Here is a 10,343-nt window from a genome sequence, read left to right as displayed (position 1 = left end):
ATTCGCAAACATATTCACAGATCCTCAACAAAAGACTTAAATGCCCTGATAAATGATCCTGGCCTCCTTTTAATGAAAGTGATATCAAAGCAAGAGCCACGCCGCAATGACTGCTGGCTTTTAGGACAACGATACAGTAATGGAAGACCATTAAAAGATCATAACAGCTTAAACGATGAGGTCTCTATTGTTGCTCTGGCCTAAACCTCCTGCAATCAAACCATCGTTTGCACTCAATATAAAGCAGGACAGGTTGGGAGGTAAAGTCACTACTTCTCATAATGGCAGTACACTGACATCCACAGAGCATGCTGGTCAAAAAACATAAACTCTGTGGGGCAAAGAAAGACAGTGGAGTGGGTGAATGGGCAGCGTTGGAGAGAGAGAGAGAGAGAGAGAGAGAGAGAGAGAGAGAAAATCAGACAAGAGAACAGCTCATGAAAGACGACAATGTGTGATTTATGTGAGCAGTGAGGGGGAGTGGTAATTGGGAGTAAAGCTCCGCAATGCTTTTAGTTAATGACAAGTCGACTAGTGAAGGATGTCCGAGCCACCACAGCTCCTTATCATGGATGCTGGTTGACAGTGGGAAGAGGGCAGTGTCGGTTAGCACCCATCAGGTAATGAATGAAGAGCCATGATGGGGTCCATGCATGAGTGGAAGGAACTACATTTACTCTCGTTACTGTAACAAAGTCATTTTTTGTGTACTTACTTATTTTTTGGGAGTATTTTGCCAAATCTTTGAATTTACTTTTACTTAACCCTTGTGTCGTCTTAGGGGTCAAAAATGACCCGCCACTATGTTTAACAGCATAGGAAACCCCCTTAATGATCTTTTTTCAACTTGAAATTCAATGACTTTTCCTAGAATGACCCCAACATGAGAATAAGTTAAACATTGCCTTTGTTCATATTTCCATAAAAGCTGTACACCAACGGGGTACACATCTTGTCTTAGGGGTCATTTTTGACCCGGCAGTTATAAAGTCATTTTCATACTACAGAAACCATAAGAAACACACCACCACCACCACCACAACACACACACACACACACACACACACACACAGACGAAATTGAGATTACGTGTGCTACTGATTGAACTCAGGGAAAACAAAAACTTTCTCGCGAATGTGCAGCATCTCCCCTCCACGACCCCACACCTGGCTGAAGTTCACAGACAAAATTCAAACAAGATCAGCGAGAATAAACATTTCTTGAAAGCTTTGTTTACTAATGGGGAAAGCAGTCAGAGGCTATAAAGCTGCTGCAGATGACAGTACCCCCACTCTCTTTACTGTTGCCATGAGTTCACGTTACATTTTTACATTTTGGTTTGTATCGGTTACCTTATTTTATTCGTGTTTATTTTTGTTGTGAGGTGGGGGCAATGGTTAAAAAATAATACAATTTTCTTGTACAGTATGATATACTATGTTGCTGAAGACTGTTATTGTTTCCCGATAGTAAAATTGATTCAAAACTACTTTTTGCACATTTCTTGTACTTTCTTACACAATTGATATATCTTGCTAAACAAATTATGTTTGCACCTTTAACAATAATAATAATAATATTAATAATAAACAAATACTTTAGTAAAGAAAACAAATATGACAAGTGTGTTGTAATGAAAACGAGTGGATTCCACTAATTAAACAGTCTTTCTGCACTGGAAAGAGGAAAAACCTAGATATTCACAAAGTTTGTGATGAATGACAAGTTGTTTCTTCATGCAAAATAGATTTGGGATTTAAAATACAATCAAGCTGCTTTATTTTAGGGGTTTAGTGAAGGCAGGTCATTTTTGACCCTGAGGACAAGTAGTGTATACAGAAAGTGAAGACAACACAAGGGTTAAGTACGATTTATCACAAGTATAGTACTTTGTTACATTTCAAGTCGCATTCAGTAAAAACAAAAGCCACATGAAAAAGTTGGGCTAAAATGTTTGCCTTCACGGCCGGGGGCTAGCACTTGTGCAAAATATGCACAATGCAATCAAATATAATATAATATATAGGGTGTCTTTATAATTAGCATTACCCCAGTGTACATCTCTCTTTATTAATGGCTGGTTTAATGCACCACCCGGCAAGCACGATAAGTGACACACCCACAATGTTCATGGCCTGTACAGTAGGGGCATGCTGGGTCTGGCTTACATGCTACATGCTAAGATGCTAATGGTGGATCCTGCATTCACTGAGGATCTTCAACTGTTAGTGAGGTGTGTGAGGACTTTCTTCAGTTTGAGACTGTTAAATCCCTGATGTGGCGGTAGAGCCTCATTCAAGTAACACAATAACATTTACTAATTGACCTACTTGTTGCTTTTATTGAAGCACATTTTTAAACAAACTTTTACTTGAGTTAAACATTCAAGTACTCTTCACCACTGGGGCAGCTACAGAGCACAAGACAAGATAGTATTCACTTTTGTTTTACTCCGGTAACGTTTTTTAATGGTCTTTAAGAGGCTGCCAAACATTGTTTGATGATGTTGACTGGTGAACAGTGTTTTAGCTCAGAACACAAAGTGTTAAAAAAAAGTGTAAAACAGCAATAGTTCTAGTCTCTGTTGTTCACAGTTCCCTGCTACACTACATAAAACAATTACAATGTAAATGATAATATCCCATTGAACTCTGTTAAAAAGAACAGCGCTGCCTGCTAACTAAGAGCCCTCAAGTCAACTGGGTAAATGCGAGAAAATGAATGAACACATCTGATCTCACCGCACTCATCATCAGCCATCAACAGCAGAGACAGATGAGTGAAATAACCACAGATGAGTTGAAATCAATACTGATGTTTTTCCTTCACCACGAGACAACTGCTGGCATGACGCTGTTTGTTACAAGAATCAGTAAAAACTACGGTCTTCATAAAATACATTTTCCCATCAGAGCAAGGGAGCAGACAAGCTTTCCCATAATCTGAGAGTATGGATGTGTTTGGCACCAAATTACGCAAATAATGTTTATTTGCAAGACAGCGTCCGGCTATAAGTTTAGAATTGCGACCAGTCATGGATGAATATTTGTCCAATGAAATGTGTGCATGCAAGGTGTTTGTTCAATTTAAATGTTAATTTGTTTGCTCCGTCAGTGGACATGGTTTTATGTAAATTAAGTTAGGATTAAGTTCATAGTGTGGTTCAGCATCTTTATACCAGAGGTGAGTGCAAGCAGCTCTAGCCTACATTCAGTTTTAAACAGATCGGCTGAGCTTCTACTTTCATGCATGCTGAAAACATACAAAAGTGTAATAACACTTACATAGCCACAATCAATAGTTTCAGCGTGTTACGACAAGAACCAGGCACAGCCACGGTTAAATACATCACATCAAACAATCGACTTGATGTCGAATGAGATGTCCCTATTCCACCACGACTGTATTGAAACTGTTGAGGCTTGCAGAACATACTGAGAGGGGACAGAGAAAATGGAGGTGTGCTCGGAGCATGCCTGTGGCAAAGCTCCGTCAGATATTGTTTGTGTTTAGCGCTGGGCTCCATGAAGAATTGATGAAGCTCTGTGGAATGGTGCTATCATCGGGACAGGGAAGAATCAGAGCATGGCAAAAATTGCGTCTCTGCCTCCACTGCGCAAAGCCCCTGCCATTTATGAGAGCCATCCATTAGCTCCCGCCACGGGGCCCAAATCCTGCACTGCGGTGAGAGGGCAATAGTGTGCGTGTGTGCGTGTGTGTGTGTGTGTGTGAGTGAGCATGACAAGAGACAAGCAAGAGACATTTAGCCAAACCAACAAGGAAATAAGTAACACAAACAATACGAAGTAAAAGAAGGAGAAGGAGAAGTATCACATACCTTTTGTCTTTGAAGACTCAGTCAGTCAAGCAGTAAGGTGACTGGTTGAAAAGATGTTGCTGCATATTAAGTATGCGCTATGGCAGCGGTACATCCCCTCACACACTCAGTCGGGCCATTAGTGCTGGTGGCTTGTTTGAGGCCTAAGGCCCTTCCCAAAGGCTCAACGGTAAAAGCGTATGTGTGTTAGTGTGTGTGTGTGTGTGTCTGTGTGTAAATGGCGGAGAAGACAACAATAGATGAAGAAGGATGAGAGAAGCAAAATAAAGGCAGAGGTTAGAGAAGTAATAAGATAGAAATTATGTGCAGTCATAGATGCAAAGCATGAAGAAAACACAAAGGGCACAGCGGTAGTAGAAGACAAACCCTGCGCGCAGACACACGCACACACACACACAGCTGATCTTCTTACACATCCTTGGCTGTCTGTAGGCTAACCACAATCCTGCTCCCTGCAGTGCTGACCGCAAAGCAGTCAACAGAGGCACACTGGGCCTTATCCTGCATGACACGCTGGTCGATAATCATGCACACCACCGCATAGCACAACAGCACTGTAACTGCAATACCTGGGCCTGCCTGCATAAACAAACGGCTGGATGAAGCCACGCTCACACTAATACGTCTCGTGGAAATGGAGATCGTTTCAAAACCTATTGAATACGTATCTGATCTCTTTTTACTGTTGTACCACGGTACATGTGAGATTAAAGTTTGATGACACACTGAGTTTGTGGGGAATTAAAACAAAGACAGTTTGGTAATCTCCCGTATACTGTGTGACTTTGTGGTGAGAAACGTCGTCTCAGTCCCATGTGTGAGCCGTGATTCATTAGTTTGAATTTGAAGTGTGTTTCATGTATTTAGTACAAGTGGGCTACATGATAATATTAATTAATAATATTTGATTTGCTGAATTGTTGTAGATGTTGAGGCAGAACATAATTAATGTTGGTGGTGGAGGTAAATATAATAGTTTTGGTTACAGGCCAGGGGGCCAGGATCATTTGTCGGGGCTTTTAAGCCTTTTGTTGAGGATGTGTGAATATCTTTGTGAATGTGTGTGTCTGTGTGTTTATAAACACCCAAAAATACACTACCGATTGTAACTTTGGTGGAGGCACTGGTAACGTTTACAGTGGTTCTACTGTTGGAAATGACTACTGTGACTACTGGTTTGTCACACCATGACCATTAAAGATACACTGAGATTCACAAAATAATTAGTTATTTTGAAATATGTTCGTGTATATCAAGTTATGGATAGTCAAAATCAACATAGTCATCCTTTAGTTGATTGTGATTCTGAACGACTCTTTCTAGTTACCTCAATACACAATTATACTATCCCTGTTACACAAAACATTTAATTATGAATTAGCTGTTCAGTTATATATTTCGCTGGCTTAAACAAGCTGGATAAAAGAAGGCAATAAGCCTGTGACAGAGGTAAAGAAAAGAACAGCTAGATAACCGAGGCTACTCCAATACTGTCGGTTTTACCATGGCAATAAAATGCCTGATGGATCACCAACAACCAACCTTGCACTGCACACAGCAACACAACATCAAAGACAAACTGTCACATAATGCCGCTCATGCAGCCCTTTTACAAGTCCTACATCTGTATGCACCAAATTACTAATTACACCATCAGCCCATTTCCAGCATGAAGTTTGTGAACTTTCAATTTAGTCTTCTATCAGCCAACTGACTAAAATGCATAAATCCCACAAAGCTAGACCATAGGAGGTCTCCTGAAATATTAATTCATATAGGATTGTAAGGAGTATTTAATGTCCATGTATAGAAAAATATTCTAAAGTTTGATAGAGGGTAAGAAAGCTGTAAAAAAGTATTTGTAGTGTGATTTCCTAATGTGGTTCACAAACAGCTTCCCCAAGGTTTTTGGTTAATTGTGAAAGACACCGTTGAAAGACAATTATTTAATGGGAAGCTTCCAGGTGTGAATTAAACAGTGAGGCAGAGCTTTGCTGAGATCGGTGTGATAAAGGATAAAAAATGTTTTTTTCTCCGTTTTTTGACAATACTGTCTGTGAGCAGTTTAGACTCTGTGTTAACAGGCTGCATGTTTGTGTTGGAACAAGCAGCGGTGCAGCCAATGATGATTTCCTCAGAAGGCCTCAGCATTCACTGTGAAACTGAACAGAAAACTTAAAGAATGTGGACGGAGAGACTTGTGAGGCAAGAAACTTAAACAGCAGATTTAGAAACTCGACAGCCCCACCTGCTGTCCATGTGTGCATTGTCCTCAGGGTTCAAGTTTACACATGCCACTCTCATAGTATTACGTGTACAGGGTGGCAATACAAAAGACTGACACAGGATTATTATTAAGTGTTTAAGCAGGAAAAGCAAAAAACAGTCCACAAATTGTACACATGAATTATACATACTATGACAAAAAGGTGCATAATTCTTCTGATTTTTGTGCTCATCAAAGTTTCAAAATAAAACCCTGATGACAACATCAGAGCTTTCTCCTCAAGGGCTCGAGACTTCAATATTTTGACAAAAAACCTTTCTCACAAACTGGAGGTGTGGGATTTGAAAGAAATGGGCATTTAGGAGGCAGACAGGGTCCATTGAAAGACACTATCAAGTCGTATTATAGGAAATGTAGTGTTTTTTTATTCATATTAAGGATTAAAATTCAGTATATCTCCGCCTATGCTGATGTTGACCATTCCTTTCATCTCTTGTTACTCCACCAACTTAAGGACAGTTCAATACTGAATAGCCTCAGTACCCCATTGAAACTCAATCAAGTCATGAAAATCAAGACTTGGCACGTACTTATGCATTGCTCTTCCCGCTCTCTCTCTTTACTTGCTGTATTTCAAAATAGTTGGAACTGCCACCATGTTTTAAATACGGAATTACAGTAAATGAGTATGATAAAATGATCGGGAATCTTTTTTCCAGTTAAATAAAAGAATAGGTACTGCCTTATTTTGTAAACCTTTAGTAGTTTTGAATAAAGAATTACACTTCAATTAGTCAAAGATTGTTATTTCTGGTGTGGACAGTAATGTCAAACCTGAGTCACAATTTAGTTTATTTGAAAAATCCTTAATTATCTTGTAGGGCAAGTTAAAAGTTGTGTCTGTATGAATGCGATAGCGGCGGACACCTTAAGGTGGAACATATACACTATCGGAATCACAGAAAAAGAAACGGATACCTTTTATCAGTATGTCAGATCACAGGCCACTTTCCACTTTATAGCCCTTTGAACCTAACAAACAAAAGGTCAGTATGTGCAAGCACACACACACACACACACAGACCCACACACACACACACACAAACACAATCCATTATCTTCCACTGAGCAAATATAAACCAAACCTGCACACACGCATAGACACACTCTTAAAAAATCCATTTGTACTGTTTGAAGAAGAAACTACAAAGCAAAGAATGGCACGAAGTGGCCGCGCATTGGCCTGCAATCTGGGCAGGTTTCAACTCCCCTTATGGCCTGGATCAGAGGAGTGAAGCCAAGCAGAATCTCAGTCCTCTGTCAGATGAATGAAACCACTTAGCAAATTAGCAGTCTTTCCTTTTGGCCTTTGCAACACACACACACACACACACACACACACACACACAGGTGCACAAGTACACACATTTGCACACACTCAAATAAGCAGCATGTGATGGTAAAAGGCCAGGTCATGAGAGACTAGCGGGACTAGAAACATGCGGAGGCTGGAGAGAAGAAGAGTGAGAGGAAAAGAGGGAGTGAGAAAGAAGAGGAGAGTATGAAGAAGGTGAGAGGAGAGTGGAGGATGATGACACAGTGAGAAGGGGAGCATGGAAGTGAAAAAAAACGAGAGGGGAGGAAGATGGTCAGGAGGTGTAAGTAAAGAGAGCAAGGAAAAAGGGAGGACATGGGGGCAGGTGAGGACGACAGGGTGCGTCCCAGTGGAGAGAATGGCCGCTGGGCAAATTAGTGTAACACCAAAAGCCAGCCTGTTGAAGGGACCATGCGGGGGAAGGACAGAGGAGCAGGACGAAGGGGGAATTGCCTGTGGCACGCATCCCTTTTACAGGGGTCACCACCGGTACACATTGACTCAAATGCACAAACACACACTTACGCAAGCACACACACACAATCCCTTTCCCCACATAATTCCACAAACTTATATAAGTGCACCTACATGCAATCATCTAAGGGCATTTTGAGATCATCAAATAAAAAGAAACATGGCCGTGATCGTATTATGTGATCAGTGCCGATTAAATTATTTATACAACGGACAATCCTCACAATGGTGCATGCTAGACGTGTGTATGTGTGTGCCCATATACTGCCTTCATCCCAGTGTCCAGAGAATCACGTCAACGGACTAACAGAAGAATGGAAACATGAGGTTCAAATTGATTAACATCGGAGTTCTTAGCAGTAATGCCGAGGATTAAGACAGCTAATAAATGTTTCATTCAAAGCCAGACCAGGATCAAACGTTAGAAAGGCCCCCGGCTCGCTCTCTGGGGTTAGCGTGATTCTGCTCTTTCCTCTCCTCCTCCTCCTCCTCCTCCTCCTCCTCCTCCTCCTCCTTCCTCAGCTGTTGGTTTTCAGCTGTATTATGACAGCCACTACAGATTGTCTCACTAGCAACTACAGGCCCTGCCCTTGTGCCTACACATCATTAGCTCTCCATCTGTCAGCTTCCTAACAGGTTCCCACTAATTCCCAAGGACTCACTTCATTGCATTCCTATCCAACAGGCAGCAGCAGCAGTCAGCTACAGACTACGCTCTGTCCTGTTCAGTTCGGAGCCTCTCTTTTCTTTGACTTTTCCTTCTCTCTCCTTCACATTCCCCCTGATCCTGTATTCTCTTCCTTACTTCATCCCTCTCCTCTTGTACCCTATTTGCCAATCCTCGCCCCCTCTCTATGAACTCCTCCTCCACTTTTAACCTTTCCACTGCACCCCTCTCATCCCCCTTTCATTCTTCTCCTCAGACCTGTTCCTAAAGTGTCTGGCGAGATTCAAGGCTAGCGCCAGTGGTCAACAGGGGATTAGCAAGTATGGAGGTTGGAGAATGTGTGAAAAACAGTTAAGTCAAACACTCTGCGGGCCAGTGGCACTCTCTCTCTCCCACACACACACACACACACACACACCAGAGATAACCCACACTAAAGCACAAACCAAATCAACCGGACAAAAGCTGCTTCTGGCATCACGTTTATCACTTTGCTTGCTCACATGGTCCAGAGCCCCACTTCCGAGAGGAATGTAGGCACACAAGATAAATATAAATACTGCATGTTTTTGCAGATAAATTGAAATAAAATAAAAACAAAAAATAATTATAATGAGAAAGCACAGAAAGATGTAGTGGCTAATGGCAGCGACGTTGACACTGGTCCTAGCAAATGGGCTTTGTGGCTGTGCATGTAACTCTATCTGTAGAGGGGGAATACAGCAGTGGTTGGGTAATGGAAAGGTCATTTAGCCAATCCCCCAGGTAGGGGGGGGGCTGGTCTGACACAGCTCGTTTGTCACAGTTCAATAACTGCCACTCCAGGGAGTGTGAGGGAGAGAGAGAGAGAAAACGAGTGAGAGAGGGGAAGGAAACTTAAGTGTATTTGTGTGTGAGTGCACGCTGAAACCCTGGTGTGTGATAGTGTGCTCAGGCCCTGGCAGCACAGCTGATTCCCAGAGCTTGTCCCTCCATTAGAGGCCTCAAACGGGGTCACAGCGAAGGCCAAGCACCACCGACTCAGTCATCTCGACTTGAAAACTTGCTGGGAGCCTTGATCTGGGAGCATTGTCCTAACTTAAACTGGCAAATGTTTCCAAGTGGGAAAACTGAATTGTTACACCCAAAATGGCCACTCCAGATGTATGGCTAGCTGGCTAGGAAACTAAACTTCCAAAAAGACAAAAAACATTTAAAAACCAATTGAATAATCTGAACAATGTATTGTCACAAGGTACACAGACCAGTTTTTAATGAATTGATGAAAACTGTATGTTTTGTGGGTAAATGGTTTTCACAGGACAGCATTGTAGCTCTTGAATAAATCATCCAAAAAAAGATCTGTCTGTCCAATCAATCAATAAATCAAACATATCTCTGAGGTGCAATATATTTAGAATTGCACCTCAAAGTGCTTTATACATTTTTTAAAAAGACATAAATATAAAACAAATAACAGCAAAAGACGACGCTCCATTATTCTCAGTTGGCTGTATGGACTAGCACTGTCCCTTTGACAACCTTTATGTCGTTAGGTGTGTGAATGATCCCCCAGCTTTGTGAGAGAGCCAAAGATTTTCACACATTTCATTGAGTGACGGGTGAGGCACACCACCGTCTGTCCTTCTCCTCACTTTGAAAATCAATAATAGGCCTTAGGTTCACATTCACGTGTCTCCATATCTTACCGGAAAGACGCCCGAGGCACAGATTTGTTCTTCATCTCAACTGGATTGAGAGATTTGGGATTTTATCTCCAACC

Source organism: Anarrhichthys ocellatus, unplaced genomic scaffold (genome assembly GCF_004355925.1).
Source record: "Anarrhichthys ocellatus isolate YVR2014 unplaced genomic scaffold, GSC_Weel_1.0 scaffold6, whole genome shotgun sequence".
Taxonomy (NCBI): Eukaryota; Metazoa; Chordata; class Actinopteri; order Perciformes; family Anarhichadidae; genus Anarrhichthys; species Anarrhichthys ocellatus.
This window is presented reverse-complemented; position numbering follows the sequence as displayed.